An 18139-nucleotide genomic window follows, 5' to 3' on the forward strand; every position below is an offset into this window, starting at 1 on the left:
TCTCACATTAACCGCTGCTCAGACACACACAGGCCTCCACCTCGCTAGTGTGGAAACGGGTCGTCAGCCTCTGAGACGATTATGACAAAAAATGCAAAAAAAACGAATTCTCCCCAATAGATGAACAGCTTGAGAAGAGGAGGAGTAGGCTGTGAGGGAAAGGAAGTGGAGGAAGAAAGAAAGAAAAGTCATATTTCATCCTTCAAAATAAGAAATATGATTATGGTATGAATTGCACTGTGCATAGAGAAGCAAATCTTGTTAAAAACATTATTTTAAGTGTGACCTTTTTATAACAACTAAGAACCCTGCAATATTTTTCATGTAATCGTGTAATACCAAAAATATTAAAACAATTATTTGACCTAAACGTCTAAACACAATCAAATTTTGGATCTTGTCTTCATTGGTTTCTATTTTATTCTCATTACAAACAGCCACAAACTAAAACACATATTCTTAAATGAGCTAATTATTTAATTAATTGTAGGTATTATAATTAAATTCTTTGTTATTTGATCAAATTATTTAAATTTTTATTATTTTATAATTTTTTTCTTTTTAAGTGACACTTGCCTGTGCAAAACATACTGCTATTAAAGGGAAAGTTCACCCAAAAATTAAAATTAACCCATGATTTGCTCACCCTCAAGCCATCCTAAGTGTATATGACTTTCTTCTTTCAAATGAATACAATCAAGAGTTATGTTTAAAAATGTTCTGACACTTCCAAGCTTTATAATGGCAGTGAATGGGTGTTAAGATTTTAAAGTTCAATGAAGTGCATCCATCCATCATAAAAAGTACTCCGTATGGCTCTGGGAGGTTAATAAAGGCCTTCTGAAGTGAATCGCTGCATTTGTGTAAGAAAAATATCCATATTAATTTTTTTTAAAAATTGTAATCCCTATCTTCCACTAACTTTCATTCGCATGTACATGAGAGAGTGGCGTTCCAGTGGATGACATAGGCATAGCATAAGCTCTGGTGAGAATATGCTAAGCTCTCGAGAACCAAGTTTTGTTTACAGCAAAGGAAAACCAGTCTCCTCTGGGCTTATATCGAAATTCTCCAACATTTTTCTTTACGAATCCGAATTTTGTACTTCTAATTTGTTTTGACAATGCAGCCCAAATCATCACAGACTGTGGAAACTTAACACTGGACTTCAAGCAACTTGGGCTATGAGCTTCTCCACCCTTCCTCCAGACTCTAGGACTATGGTTTCCAAATGAAATACAAAACTTGCTCTCATCTGAAAAGAGGACTTTGGAGCACTGGGCAACAGTCCATTTCTTCTTCTCCTTAGCCCAGGTAAGATGTCTCTGATGTTGTCTGTGGTTCAGGAGTGGCTTAACAAGAGGAATACGACAACTGTAGCCAAATTTCTTGACACGTCTGTGTGTGGTGGCTCTTAATGCCTTGACCCCAGCCTCAGTCCATTCCTTGTGAAGTTCACCTAAATTCTTGAATCACTTTTGCTTGACAAGCCTCTCAAGGCTGTGGTTCTCTTGGTTGGTTGTGCATCTTTTTCTTCCTCACTTTTTCCTTCCACTTAACTTTCTGTTAACATGCTTGGATACAGCACTCTGTGAACAGCAGCTTCTTTGGCAATGAATGCTTGTGGCTTACCCTCCTTGTGAAGGATGTCAGTGATTGTCTTCTGGACAACTGTCAGATCAGCAGTCTTCCCCATGATTGTGTAGCCTAGTGAACCAAACTGAGAGACCATTTTGAAGGCTCAGGAAACCTTTGCAGGTGTTTTGAGTTGATTAGCTGATTGGCATGTCACCATATTCTAATTTGTTGAGATAGCGAATTAATGGGTTTTTGTTAAATGTGAGCCAAATCATCACAATTAAAAGAACCAAAGACTTAAACTACTTCAGTCAGTGTGCATTGAATGTATTTAATACACAAGTTTCACAATTTGAGTTGAATTACTGAAATAAATTAACTTTTCCACAACATTCTAATTGATTGAGATGCACCTGTATGTGAAGCATGGGCAGTTATTTTTTTAATTGTTACATTTTTTAATTTTTTAATTGTTTTAAAGGGGTGATCGGATGCCCATTTTCAACAATTATTGATATTTTCAACAATATATAACATACTTTTGTTAAAAATTCTCAATGGTAGTGTAATGGTAGTGTTTTTTTGTTTTGTTTTTTTAAACTGGGTGGATTTGTATACAGATCATTATACAGACCCTCCATTTTTTTGTGATTCCATGATCGCTGAATCCAATGCAATCCCGCAATCCTTTTTTGCAATCCTGCATAATTTGCCATTTTACCACAAAAAAAAAAAAAAAATTAGAATTATTAACTGAAATATACCAAAGTTTACTTAAAGGGGTCATTGGATGCCAAACTGACTTTCACATGTTGTTTGAACATAAGTGTGTGTTGGCAGTGTGTGAACACAACCACCCTACAATAAAAACCCAGTGTTTTTTTTTTTTTAAATGTATGTTCAAACCCTTGGATATTTTGCTTACAAAAACACATCGATTTGCTTCAGAAGGCCTTCATTAACCCCTCAGAGTTGTGTGAAGCACTATTTATGATGGATGGATGCACTTTATTGGACTTAAAAATCTCAACAGCCATTTACTTCCATTATAAAGCTTACAAAAAAAAAACAGGACTTTTATTTTTAATATAACTCTGATTCATCTGAAGGAAGAAAGTCATATACCCTTAGGATGGCTTGAGGATGAATAAATCATGGGTTCATTTTCATTTTTGGGGGAACTATCCCTTTCAGTTTAACCAAAAATGAAACCTCTGTATCATGTAATCATTTACTCACCCTCTTGTCATTTCAAACCTGTATGAGTTATGAGTTTGTTGAATACAAAAGAAGAATGTCGGTAACCAAACTGTTGCTGGTAGAAATTGCATTTCCAATTGTTTTGAAATGTAATATCACACCGCTTCTCATCAAGTCACATGATTTGAGGTTTCTTTCATGTCCTTAGCACAAACGTGGGTTATATCCAGACACATTTACATTTAGGGTGAAACCCAATCTAGACTTGTTTAGTGAGATTCACCCTTACAGGAAATGAGTGAAGCAATGGGGAAGAAAGCGAGAGGGGAATTATAAAGAAAGCTGGACACAACAGGGGTTGCAGTGGTTTTGACATTTGTCACGAAGGTGTTTCCCTGTAAATTACATGTTCTTGTGGGCAAACGGCCATGTCTGAAATGTTTCTGGACTTTTACTGACATCAGATCCTCTTGTGTTTAACCCCTAAATGTTTTTCCTCGTGAAACCACATTGTAAAATCTTCAAAAAACTCCTGGAAAATATTTGAAAATGCAGAAATCACCCTGGAGCATCAAAGAAAGAAATACATGAAACTGCGCTGTGTAGATCCTGGAATGCATTTTGTATTGTCTAATGAAAGAATACACAATGCATTGATTTCCTGAGTAGCGCACACGCAAACACACACACATATATTGGTGTATAATGTATCGTAGTTCCCATGCAGCCCAGAGCTGATGACCTGAGCACCCTCATGGCCGAGCGCTGCCCCTTCCTTGCGAGGTCAGGGGTAATTTGTTCTGGTGTGGGAGTGTGTCACGGCCCCTAAAGGTCAGCTAAGGTCAAATTAAATGGCTTGCTGCTCTGTTAAAGCAGGAGGCAATGTTGAGGATTAACCCTTTCCTCCCCCTCATTCAACACAGGCAGCTCTCACTGGATCTTCAAAACACTTGTGAGGGTGGAAAGGTTGAGATAGCTGGGAAGAGGAACACGGAGCTCAAAAATGCTTTTATATTGTAGACGTTTCACTTTATATAGTTAGTTTTTTTCGTTTTGAGTTTTATGTTTCATATATTTTACGTAATTATTCAGTTTAAAGTTTTATATTATGATTATTTTAAATACATTTATATTTTTATGACACTACAGGTCAAAGGTTTATTTTATTTTATTTAAATAAAATAAATGTATAATATTTGAAAAAAAATGGGGGGAAATATTAAGAAAAAATGAATTTTCAGCAACCATTGCTCAATTTAGAAATCATTTTAATATTTATATATTTCATGTGATTTTTCAAGCAAATATGCACTAAAGGTCAATAGTTCAGAATAATTAAGTTTTTTATATATATATTTTTGAAAGATCACCAAGACTGCATTTAAAAATTTTGGGGAGAAAAATAAATAAATATAAAATTAGTAATATTGTGAAATCTTATTACAAATTGAAATAATTATAATTTTTTTGTCCTTTTAAAGTGTTTTATTTTCGAGTATGACCAAGCTGAATTTTCAGCAGCCATTACTCCATTCAGAAATTATTTTATTATTTATATATTTTATGTGATTATTTAGTTATTAGATCTGTAAGCTTTATTTTATTATAATTATAATTTTATGATATACACTACAGGTCAATAGATCAGAATAATGATGGTTTTTAATGTTTTTGAAAGAAGATCACCAATGCTGCATTTAAAAATATTTGCAAAAATTAGGGAAAAATATTAAAAATACAGTTAAAAAAGTGTAATATTATGAAATCTTATTACAAATTAAATTATTGTTTTCTACTTTTATATTTTAAAATGTATTTTAATCTTGGGATGACAAAGCGGAATTTTCAGCAGGGATTACTCCATTTAGAAATATTTTGAATTTTTATACGATTTATGATTATTTAGTTTTTGTTTTTTTAGATCTGTAAGATTAATATTATTATAATTACTTAATATACATTTATATGTTTATGATATAAACTACAGGTTAATAGTTCATAATAATTAAAGTGTTTTATGTTTTTGAAAGAAGAAGGTCAATGCTGCATTTAAAATAAATGCAAAAAATATTTAAAAAACAGTAAAAAGAATTTTAATATTGTGAAATCTTATTACAAATTGAAAAAATTGTTTCCTCCTTTCAAAATGTATTTTATTCCTGGGATGATTAAGCTGAATTTTCAGCAGCTATTACTCATTCTATATAAATCATTCTAATTTTTATATATTTTATGTAATTATTCAGTTTTTAGATCTATATGTACTGTTTATTCTATATGTATTATATTATTATACTTATTTTAAATACATTTCTTTTTTAATGACATACACTACAGGGCAAGAGTTCAGAATAATGATGTTTTTTAATGTTTTTGAAAGAAAATCACCAATGTTACATTTAAAAATATTTGCAAAATTTAGGGAAAAATATAAAAAATACAGTAAAAAAAAAACAATATATATAAAACTGTAATATTGTGAAATCTTATTACAAATTAAATAAGATGTGTTTTAATCTTGGGATGACAAAGCTGAATTTTTAGCAGGTATTACTTCATTCAGAAATTATTTTACATTTTTATAAGATTTATGATTATTTCATAGTTCTGAATAATTAAAGTGTTTTTTAATGTTTTTGAAAGAAGAAGGTCAATGCTGCATTTAATTTTGTTTTAATAAATAGGAAAAAATTATATTAAAAATACAGTAAAAAAATTATATTGTGAAATCTTATTACAAATTAAAATAATTGTTTCCTTCTTTCTTTGGGATGACAAAGCTGAAGTTTCAGCACCATTACTAATTTAGAATATTTACATATTTTATCTAATTAATCATTTTTTGCATCTGTAAGATTTATATTATAATTATTATTATTTTTTTTTTAATTCTGTTTTTAAAAGAAAATCATCAATGCTACATTTAAAAACATTTGCAAAAAATATGGGAAAAAATATTAAAAATACAGTAAAACAAAATAGTAATATTATTAAATCTTATTACAAATTAAATAAGTTTTTTCTACTTGGTTATGTTTTAAAATGTATTTTATTCTTGGAATGACAAAGCTGAATTTTCAGCACCATTACTCTATTCAGAAATCATTCTAATATTTATATATTTTATCTGATGATTCAGTTTTTGCATCTGTAAGATTTATAATATAATTTTAATTATATTTATATTTTTTTATATACACTACAGATCACCTGTTCAGAATAATTAAGTTTTTTTTTATGTTTTTAAAAGAAGATCACCAATTCTAAATTTGAAAATATTTGCAAAAAATATGGGAAAAATATAAAAAAAATACAATAAAACAAAATAGTAATATTATTAAATCTTATTACAAATGAAATAACTGTTTTCTACTTAATTATATTTTAAAATGTATTTTATTCTTGGGATGACAAAGCTGAATTCAGCATTCAGAAATCATTCTAATACTGATTTATTTTATGATTATTCAGCTATTAGATCTGTAAGTTTTATATTATTATAATTATTTAAAATAGATTTATATTTCTATGATATATATTACAGGTAAATAGTCCCAAAATAATTAAGGTTTTTTATGTTTTTGGAAGATCACCGATGCTGCGTTTAAAAAATATTTGCAAAAAAATAAGGAAAAAATATTTTTAAAAATACAGTAATATTGTAAAAAAAAAATTACAAACAGCTGAATATATTTTGGGATTACAAACCTGAATTTTTAGCAGCCATTACTCTTAAAAATCATTCTAATACGTTGGCATTTCTTATTATTATCACTGTTGAAAACAGATGTGCAGCGTAAGGTTTTTTGTGAAAATGTAATTGAGGATCCACCATCACAGGAATACATTTTAAATGTTTAAATGTTAAAAGTTTTGGAAAACTGTTTATTGTAATGTTTCAGAATATTACTGTTTTTATTTGATATATATTAAGGAACTTATATGCATTCAGGAATTGGAAAAGCTTTCCCTCTCACCATGAAGAATTGAAGGAAGCATTTTAGTATTTCAAAAGAAAAGAGAAAAAAAGGGGGTAGAGATGTCCTGGAAGCTTTGTGTGTTCCCTGACATCATTAAAACAAGCAGTGTAGTGTTCCAACCTGGAGAGCTGTATCAGGAGGGTGACCTCTGCAATAAGATGATGTTTTTGCTTCAGGGGAAGAGAAGGTCGTTTTGTACTCTAATACTCCCCCCTACAAGTACAGAGCGAGTAAATGAGATATAAGTCGGGGAGAGAGACAGCTAAAAGAGTTAGGGAACAGTGGTCTGGTTAGCTCTCGTTTTCTCGTTTCGAAAACACTGACACCGAACGAGAGAAAAGGAAAGAAAAGATAGGAGCTTGTTAAAGCTAAACAGGAGGCGAGCCTTCAGTCTATGTGCTTGTAAGCTGGGGAAGGTCACCTCTGGCTGCAAAGAACCGAGCAGAAAAGAAACAAGGGAGCAGGAGAGAGAGAGAGGGCCTTGAGTGATTTCTGAGGCGGGCAGGGGCAGAGGCGGTGGGCAGCGAGGGGGGTGGTTAGTGATGGTCAGCCAAGGCCATTTGGTGCTACAAAAGAAATGAGAGAAGAAGAGGAAATGGAGTGGGCGGAGTGGGAAGAGAGAGGAGAGAAGCCCGAGTTCAGCCCAGCTCGCAGCACAGTCCGTCTCTAACATGAAGAGCTCTAACTGCAGTAAAAACCTTGTTTAACTCACCAAGTCTAGGGTAGTTTGCGCGCTTAGATCGATTGTTTGGTCTGAACTGCTCAGTTACACCCCCTTCCCCCTGTGGGGCTTATTTCAGATTTCAGTGTTTGGTTCCAAACCTCTACACCAGTGATGTGGGTAACGCATTACAAATAACGTGAGTTACGTAATCAGATTACTTTTTTCAAGTAACTAGTAAAGTAACTAAGGATGCACCGAAATGAGAATTCGTGGCCAAAGCCAAACAACATTAAACACTGGGCCGAAGGCCGATTACAAACACGTTTTTTTGTTTTTTTCTCCCATGTATTTTGCCACATTTTTTCACCATTGCACCCCTTCCTCTTTTCATCGAATACATGCAATACGGTTCTAAACAGTCTCTCGTTGTCAGTGCTTGTAATGATTTTTGCGTCTTTCTCGGACAGTTTTAAATGCTTCCATGATACTTTTATATTCCATTAAACTTTGATATTTGAGTTATATCAACAAGTTCAATCCAGATAAGTTAACTTAACCCTCTGGGGTCCGAGGGTGTTTTGGGGCCCTGAAGAAGTTTTGACATCCCCTGACATTTGTGCTTTTTTCAGTATCTTAAAAACATATTAATGACTAAAATCTGATTACACTGTAATTAGCAAAAATTAGGCTACAATAATATGTCAGCAACATGAATGTACAGTCGTGGCCAAAAGTTTTGAGAATGACACAAATATTAGTTTTCACAAAGTTTGCTGCTAAACTGCTTTTAGATCTTTGTTTCAGTTGTTTCTGTGATGTACTGAAATATAATTACAAGCACTTCATACGTTTCAAAGGCTTTTATCGACAATTACATGACATTTATGCAAAGAGTCAGTATTTGCAGTGTTGGCCCTTCTTTTTCAGGACCTCTGCAATTCGACTGGGCATGCTCTCAATCAACTTCTGGGCCAAATCCTGACTGATAGCAACCCATTCTTTCATAATCACTTCTTGGAGTTTGTCAGAATTAGTGGGTTTTTTGTTTGTCCACCCGCCTCTTGAGGATTGACCACAAGTTCTCAATGGGATTAAGATCTGGGGAGTTTCCAGGCCATGGACCCAAAATTTCAACGTTTTGGTCATGGAGCCACTTAGTTATCACTTTTGCCTTATGGCACGGTGCTCCATCGTGCTGGAAAATGCACTGTTCTTCACCAAACTGTTGTTGGATTGTTGGAAGAAGTTGCTGTTGGAGGGTGTTTTGGTACCATTCTTTATTCATGGCTGTGTTTTTGGGCAAAATTGTGAGTGAGCCCACTCCCTTGGATGAGAAGCAACCCCACACATGAATGGTCTCAGGATGCTTTACTGTTGGCATGACACAGGACTGATGGTAGCGCTCACCTTTTCTTCTCCGGACAAGCCTTTTTCCAGATGCCCCAAACAATCGGAAAGAGGCTTCATCGGAGAATATGACTTTGCCCCAGTCCTCAGCAGTCCATTCGCCATACTTTTTGCAGAAGATCAATCTGTCCCTGATGTTTTTTTTGGAGAGAAGTGGCTTCTTTGCTGCCCTTCTTGACACCAGGCCATCTTCCAAAAGTCTTGGCCTCACTGTGCGTCCAGATGCGCTCACACCTGCCTGCTGCCATTCCTGAGCAAGCTCTGCACTGGTGGCACTCCGATCCCGCAGCTGAATCCTCTTTAGGAGACCATCCTGGCGCTTGCTGGACTTTCTTGGATGCCCTGAAGCCTTCTTAACAATGCAATCTTAGAATATCAGTGTAGTTGAACATCTGAAGTTGGTAAGGCGCTCTCAGAGGAAAACAGTTTGAAGAGACTTAAGTAAACGTCAGCAGGATTCATCTGTTGAGCAGGTTTTAGATCACTAAAAAACAAAAACAAAACATTTGTGAGCATGTTAATATCAGGAGCATCATACTATATATATATATACAGTGTATATATATATATATATATATATATATATATATATATATATGTTGTCTGCACTGATGTTACTGTAGTTCTACTAAATGTGAACATGGATTAATTCATCTCACAGATTCAGTATTCCTCAAAATGACTACCAACAGTGAAATGCAAACTCAGATTATGACGTGCACTTATTAAATGTTAACATAAATATTCTTTTTGTATTAATCCCATTTTATTAACCAGTGCCTTTGCTGCTGACCTTCGATGGTCCAATTCAAACATACTAATAAGCAAAAATGGCTTTTTTTCTTCTGCATTCTACTCTACAGAGGTGAATGTAATGTACTTTTCCTTCAGTCTGAAGCTTATCATTTCACTTTTGGTGTGAAAAGGGCTTTTACATTTGCCAGAAATAAAACATTTTGTCTTAAAAAAAAAAAAAAAACTAGCAAGCCCAGCCCAGATTTAAAAAGTGACGCAAAAGTAATGTATCGCATTGCTTTTCACAATAAGTAACTAAGTAATGTAATTATTTACCTTTTTATGGAGTAACGCAAGATTGCAATGCATTACTTTTAAAGGGGTCCTATTATGCTTTTTCACTTTTTTGAATTTTAGTCAGTGTGTTTGGGCATAATAAAACATCTACAAAGTTACAAATCTCAAAGTCCACTCCAAAGGGAGGTATTTAGTTTTAAAAATCCCTTTTCAAGAACTACAACGAAGGGATCGTTTTGACTACAGTGTTTGTTTTCCGAATGCTATGATGTCACAACGCGGTCCATTAGAATATCATTCAAATAAATCCCTCCTACAGAAATTTGAATGATTGGCGGGTGGGGAGGGACAAGGTGAGGGATTCGAAATTAAAGTGTCCACTGAACACTTTTAAACACCATGAATTTGGACATACTGCTTATTTGACATACTGTTTATCATATAGTTTATCATATACTGTAGATCTTATGTTGCCCCACCACTTTTCAGCACTGTGTTTCTTATCTTTAGTCTTCTAAAGCATGATGGTAAGGTTGTATGATTTATGAATGAACCGCTCATTTTAAAATCATCCTGGTCTGCTTACATTTATGACATCCACTTCAAACATTACAATGCATATGATAATTTTCGTTTAAAATAAGTGAATCCACTTCACCACATAATTACTCTCCAACAGTGATGTGCTAGAGCTACTGCAAAAACAGAAGTTCAAAGACAGAATTCTAAAGATGGCTGCGCACTTGTTTCTCTGACGCATAAGGTCTATATAGTAAGAAAGCAGGCATATTTAGAGAAATCTTCTGCAAACATATGCTGGCATTTACTTGCCACTGATCAGTTTGTGATGATTATTGTGTGTGTTTGTATTACTGAAACAGTAATAAACCTTAGTACTCAAATAATAGCGTTGCCTTCAAATGTATGTGGCATTAAACAGTAACTGTTTTCATTTAACTAGCTAGATAGCTATGTATAAATGTTGACAATTTAGCTACTATAACGTGTGCAGCAAGATTCTTTCCAAACACTTACTCTGTTAGACAGTTGTTGCCTAACACAAGAAAACTTGCCGTCTGCTACAACCCTTTCCAATTAAATTCAATTTTAATAAACATCTGGCTATAATATGATTTTAACAGCTGTGCAAGATTGTCCCCGAACTAGTGATGAGTGCTTTGTGAAGCATTGAAACCTTTGCAAATCAACGTGTACTTGCGTTTTGTACATTTTGTAATGCCAAAGAACCGGTCACACTATGTGTTCCGTTCCATTGATTTCCATTTATAAACATGCAAATGCAGGAGACCAGAAATGCAAGCTCATGCAAATTTCACCATATTCCCAAGTTTGGTTTTAGTTTGCCATAGGTTTTCATCCCTGCTCCTGGCGACCCAATGTCCTACAGAATTTATTACAACCCTAATCAAACAGACCTGAACCAGCTAATCAACATCTTCAGGATCACTCGAGATTGAAGACTTTGGGCCAGATTTACTAACAGCTTGCACCAGCGCAAACCATCTTTTGGCGTTAAAATACCATTGTCAGGATTCTGCAGTGAAGAATTAGCACTGAAAATGTGTAGACACAGTTATTTTTTGCACCTGACCTTATTGAATATGCATTTGCAGGATGTTTTTTTCCTTTCAGATGCAACATTTATGGGAGGAAAGTATTACAAAGAATCACACAACTTGATTTAACATTTGCTTTCATCAAATGACTGGTATTTGTGCCTTTCACTCAAAAAAAAAACCTCTTAAAGACACAATATGTACGATTTTTTGATTAAATTATCCAAAAACCGTTAGGACACTGTTATATATTTTGCTGACTTGTGTACTTACATTATCCCAAATGTTTCAAAGAATGTTTAAATCCAGGGAAATAAGCAATTTTAACTAGTGTAACGGTGTCGTTGCATCGCCTGCCAACGACGTCAAACACCCTTGATTTTCCGGTTTTATATTGTAGAAAACATGGAAACCCCAAAGACACTTTAATATGTGATGCATTTTTTTAGACAGGTGACGAACGCACAGAGTAGCATTATAACAGAACTTTCAACACACTCAGATGTATCTAGTATGATAAAACAGAGCAGATTTTTCCTACATACGCATGAACGGAAGAAGCAGATGCGAACGACTGTGGCATAATAAAAGCTCCGCCGCTTTCGAGGCATGTATCGCGCTCGTCCTTCATCAGCAATCGCTCCAGTGTCCTTGTTTCACTTCCACGACTTTCAGCCTCACCCTGCTTCATACTACAGTGACCATAATAAGTCTTTAATTCATTAGCTTATCCATGGACATAATTTCTGCCCGAGTCTTGTCAGATTGCATCGGCTGTGAGGATGAAGACAACAACTCCCATGATTACACACTCAATCACGACGTCATCAAACTACGCCTTTGTTCGTTGTTTGTTTTGAATATGCGCCCTCTAGCGGTGAAAACGTACATACTGTACCTTTAAAGGAGAAGTTCACTTCCAGAACAAAAAATTACAGATAATTTACTCACCCCCTTGTCATCCAAGATGCTCATGTCTTTCTTTCTCCAGTCTTAAAGAAATAGTTTTTTGAGGAAAACGTTTCAGAATTTCTCTCCATATAGTGGCGCCTACGAGTTTGAACTTCCAAAATGTAGTTTAAATGCAACTTCAAAGGGCTCTAAACGATCCCAGCCAAAGAAAAGGGTCTTATCTAGCGAAACGAGTGGTCATTTTCTTAAAAACAAAATTACAATTTATATCTTTTTAACCTCAAATGCTTGTCTTGTCTAGCTTTGCATGTGCCCTGTGTATTCCGGTTAAAGGCAGTTAGGGTGAAAATGTTGAAAAACTCCCATCTCATTTTCTCCTCCAACTTCAAAATTGTCCTAACCTGCAATTTTACCATTTTTTTTTTGTAAAGGGTGTTTAATCTTCTTTGCATGTTCACTTTGGAAACACTGGGTCGATACTTCTGCAGCGATGTAGGGCGATTTTGAAGTTGGAGGAGAAAACTGTAGTTTTTCAACCTACCCTAACTGTCTTGAACTGGAATACACAGAATACACGCAGAGCTAGACAAGACGAGCATTAAAGGTTAAAAAGTATATAAATTGTATCATTTTGCTAGATAAGACCCTTCTTCCTCGGCTGGGATCATTTAGAGCCCTTTGAAGCTGCATTTAAACTGTATTTCAAACTCGGGGGCACCATAGAAGTCCACTATATGGAGAGAAATCCTGAAACATTTTCCTCAAAAAAACGAATTTCTTTACGATTGAAGAAAGAAAGACATGAACATCTTAGATGACAAGGAGGTGAGTAAATTTTTGTTATGGAAGTGAACTTCTCCTTTAAAGCATGCGCTAATTTGCGCTGCTGTTGATGGAAATGAACTGTGACTTTAATGTGCGCATTGTCAGTAAATCACAAGCAGAATTTTTTTCCCCCATTGGCGCTTTTATGAAATTGCGCTCTAATGCTAATTTGGCCGGTTTTAAAAAATCCACTTCTGCATCATTGTCCTGAGCCATCTCAAAGTTCCCTTAGAAGTGGCCAGTTCTAGGCACTTCGCTTTGGATTGACTCTTCAATATAGTGGCCAAGGTTTTTATCAGAGGTGGCTTTATCAGTGACTGGTGGCCCATTTTGGGAACCGCTATTGATTGTTTTAGTCTGTTAGGCCAGATCGTTTTCATACCAATTTCGAGTTCAAATGAATCGTGCACAAGCTTAATGCTTCAGAATAGACTCAGGTGTGATTTACTCATTCACACACATACAACCAACAAACTAAACAAATCAAAGCCCAACATGAAGCGGAGTCTGCAGCAAAAGCGCTGGTGTAAAAGTGTCCTGTGTTGAACACTGCTTCACGCTGACAAGATTAGACTTGAGCAGACTAGACGATGATGGACATGCAGACACCTAAGAGCTGTTATGTTGTCTGATAGTCTGTCATGTATCTAGTCCACAGTACAAAACATCTCACTCTCACTTCCCTTTCCTCAGTCTATCCACCCTCTCTTCCGTTCATCTGTTAATGCCTATGAAGGTGTCGTTGTTTTGCTGTCACTCCATTGTGTTTTTTGTTTGTTTGTTTGTTTTGAAAGGGGTGCTAGTGTAGAAGTCGGTTTTGGTTTTTGTCAGCTGCCATTATCATCACATTGCACCTTTAGATGGACACCTCGTCTCCGCGCTCCCCATAGAAAACCGCAGCGTCGCTGAATAGAACAGACACACACCTGGTCTCCCTTCGCATCCACTGACAGACTGGCAGAAACGGAGCACTATTCAGCTCGCTGGCAAATTGATAGTGAAAGGTGGGGGGACGGCGCTTTGAAATCCCTCCGTGCTATTTTTATGACAGTTTGTGTTTATATATATTTTGCGCCCGCTTGTTTGACGGGAACGATTATTGCGCTTCACGGCAGGGGGGCCCGAGTAAAGACGCAATTAATTTCAGACTTCAGAAAGTTTTTAAGGATGCTATTTATGTTTCTCCTCCTGTTGTCACGGTTCAAACACATGTCAGCACTTGGACTCCGTTCTCGTTTCCTGTGCTGACGTTTACGGGAGTGTTTTCTTTTAATTACGCGTCTACGATCTGGGTGTACATGTGTTTGAGTGTATTGATGAGTTGAAATGTGTTTGTAGTGGCCAAAATAACAAAGTTTTATGGCTGCAACAAGAGCAGGACTGTTTGAGCATATTTGTTGAGAGGTTTTGAACATAATATGTTGTCTGGTCACCTCCCTATGTGTTTATGTGTGCGCAAGGCCTTCTTTGGCCCTTGTCCCTCTGGCCCAGCTTTGATGAGTGTTCATGATATGAATGAATAAATACGTAAGAGGGCTAATGAAGTTTGAGCCCCATGCTGGATGGAGGGGGATGGTGTTTTAAGAGGTGGCAGGATAAAAGGGGGCGTAATCAGGCAGACTGTGTTGTGTCAGGCAGATTGGCAGAGCGCCGTTGGCGTACATGGACAGGCAGACGGATAGAGCAAGAGAGAAAAGCAGCTTGATTCTGACACGGATTGCGGACGCGGAGAGTGGCTAAAGAACATCGGCATTACACGCGTGCACAGGAGCCTAAGACAGCAGCCCTGACACAGGTCAATGGGTTTAATCCACACAATCCACACATACACAAACCCTGCCTGACACGGTTTAGATTCAACCAAAGCTCTTAAACACACATACCCACACACACTTTCCAATTTATAATGGCCTGACTGTTGTATCTCAGATTATGAGTTGAGAAACAGCATTCAAGTTACAAAAACTGTGCAAGTTGCAGAAGCCATGCAGATTTTAATGTGTTTCTAAGTATATGCAAAATGAGCAGAGTAGCCACGCCTCCTGTGGTTTGCATTTGAGGTAGGTGATAGAATATATTGAGAGCGTGATGACATGCCCTCGCTGGTCTATTCGAAGCGCGTTCTCGCCACTAGGGGGCGCGTGTCGCTCTCACGCACTCGAGAACGCGCACAGTGGACAAAAGCGTGAAGCAGCAGCCGCTCACTCACTCACGCCTACACGCGCCTCTACGCACAGACGCTCCCTCATGCAAATTCAGCAGTACCCACGAGAAAAACCAGCACATCCCCTATATGAGCTGGACACTCGGTTTAAACGCAGCTCTGGTAGACGAAATGATTTTCAAACGAGCTGTAGCTAAAACAAATTAAATATCTAAAATTAATAAAGACTATAATATTTGCATAAATAAATACAGGTATAATGAAATATATTATGTGCTGATATGTACTGAAATATGCATGCATGTGCATATATATATATATATATATATATATATATATATATATATATATGTATGTATATATGTATATATAAATCATTATATTTGGCTAAATCATATATAAGTATTATAGTATAATATAATAATTTATACAAGCATTTTTTAAGCAAACTAGTTATAAAAAAGTTGATAGAAAATAAAACAAATCAGTCACAGTTTTATATTTAAATGTCATGTACATAAATAAAATTGACACTCTGATTATATATATATATACCAGTTAACACCAGTTATAACATACAATAAATATAGCAGCATTAGTGTCTCTTCTGCTTACCAAGCATGCATTTATTTGATCCAAATTACAGCAAACACAGTGTAATTTTGAAATATTTAAAAAATATTTTGCAAAACTATTTGAAATAGCTGCCTTCTTATTGAATATATTTTAAAATATAATTTATTCCTGTGATCAAAGCTAAATTTTCAGCATCATTACTCCAGTCTTCAGTATAACATGATGATTCATAAATCATTATGCTGATTTGATTTTCAAGAAACACCTTTTATTATTATTATTATTATTATTATTATTATCAATATTTAAAACAGTTGAGGATTTGAACAGTTGAGTTTTTCAGGATTCTTTGATGAATAGAAAGATCCAAAAATAAGCATTTATCTAAAATAAAATATTTTTTTAGGGTGGGGGGTGTATACAAATGATTACCTTTATTTAGCAAGGATGCTTTTAAATAGATCAAAAGTAACGATAAAGATATTTATAATGTTACAAAGGTTTCTTTTTCAGAAAAATGCTGTTCCTCTAAACTTTCTATTCATCAAAGAAATCTGAAAAAATGTTTCTGAAGAAACATATGACTGGAGTAATGATGCTAAAAATTCAGCTTTGAAATCACAATTGTAAAATATATTCAAATAGAAAACAGTTATTTTAAATAGTAAAAATATATATTTTTTAATTCTGCTTTTGCTGTACTTTGGATCATAAATGCAGGCTTGGTGAGCAGAAGAGATCTAAAAAAACATTAAAAATCTTACTTTTAAAAAAACTTATCATGTGTATATAATTGACTCGTATTTAATTATTCAATTGTTTTTATTGTATTTGTTATTTTAATACAAATATTAGTGTTTGTATTTATTTATTTTGAAGTTGCAAAGTCCAAATTAAATCCCCTCGTATTCCACCTGTCTTATTAGCACGCTAAGTATCTTTATACTAATAAGGTGGACATGTTGCCCTCTGTATATTCATAATTGACCCGGAGGCTTCATGGCTGTACGAGTTCAGCTGGAGCTGTCCAGGGTTTGATGGTGGATGCGTGCGTTTATGTTGCCTCATTTCCTGTATTTGACTCTCAGTCGAGAGAGCGAGAGCTAGAGAGAGAGAGAGACGCACACACACACACACACACACACACACACACACACACACACACACAGAGGGGGAGGTTGGTTCCTGATACCGAGACACGGAAAAGCAGGGGAGGGAGAATTACAGAAAAAGACGAGCGTGGAGAGAGGGAGACAGCGAGCAGGGGAATTACGCTGACCGACACACGCGCGTCTCCCAGCTGACTGCTGACATTGTTGACGTGCTCACTCTCTCAAAGCTGTCACGGGCGAAATACTGGAGCTCCAAAGCATCGACATCGCGCTCCCCCAGAACTCATGGGTTAACAGGTATGCCTCTCTCACCTTTCCACTCTGTCTCTAACAGCACTTCCTCCCTTCTGAGTCTGACCACCGCGCAGGCTTCACTCTCAGCGCTTTTTACAATCATACTTGACTTGTCATCTGGATGTATGGCAGAGACATGAGCTCGCGGCTCAACACAGGTATTCAGGTGAGCTCAAGTTGTGAGTTTCCGCGAGGCCGGCGCGATTGTGTTATTTTCACGTCATTGAGGTAGACTGCGTGACAGCAACCTGTTTGACGTCTCCAGGTGAGAACGCGTTCATGACAGATGATGCACACGCCGCGAACAGCTGTCAGATGTGCAGTCATTCATTCAGGATAGACTTTTATTGGACTGATGGGAGACTTTCTGTTTTGTCTTATCAACGCAACTTCACATTTCAGCGTTAGGAACTTAATGGTGGTTGTGTTATAACAGTTTTAATCCTGAAATCGTGTCCTTTGGGGGGTCAGTGCATGTGGTGGACTAGTGGTATTTAAATGAAAAGCTCAGCTTTGCCAGCCAAGGGCTTAACCCCACTCTCCTCCCCTCATTTAACATCCAAAAGGGGAATTTCTCCAGCTGGAAATTTCTGCTGCGTCAACACCCTAAACCTACTACCAGAAAAGGGAAGGGGATTTCTTTTTTTTTAGGACTCACTTTTATTATTTCATGTCATGCATAATTGAATCAATGGGCTCGGAGCCTAATACTTCCCACAACTTGAGGAGAGCGGAGTATATTCGAGTGTTCGCTGAGGGAAGCGTTAGGTGACACTAGCGCTGCTGCTCTTCGGGTTATTGTCATTTTTTCTTTCCCC

General features: G+C 36.0%; 1 protein-coding gene across 1 annotated transcript in view; it reads left to right on the forward strand.

Annotated features, from left to right (window-relative positions):
• The first annotated feature begins 17094 nt into the window (after positions 1-17094).
• Positions 17095-18139, forward strand: part of zbtb46 (zinc finger and BTB domain containing 46) — a 103070-nt gene continuing 102025 nt past the window's right edge. The window contains exon 1 of the mRNA XM_073823421.1: positions 17095-17324. The gene's annotated coding sequence lies outside the window, so the exon portion shown is untranslated. The remainder of the gene's footprint in view (positions 17325-18139) is intronic.

The sequence above is a fragment of the Garra rufa genome, chromosome 18 (genome assembly GCF_049309525.1).
Source record: "Garra rufa chromosome 18, GarRuf1.0, whole genome shotgun sequence".
In the NCBI taxonomy this organism is placed as follows: domain Eukaryota; kingdom Metazoa; phylum Chordata; class Actinopteri; order Cypriniformes; family Cyprinidae; genus Garra; species Garra rufa.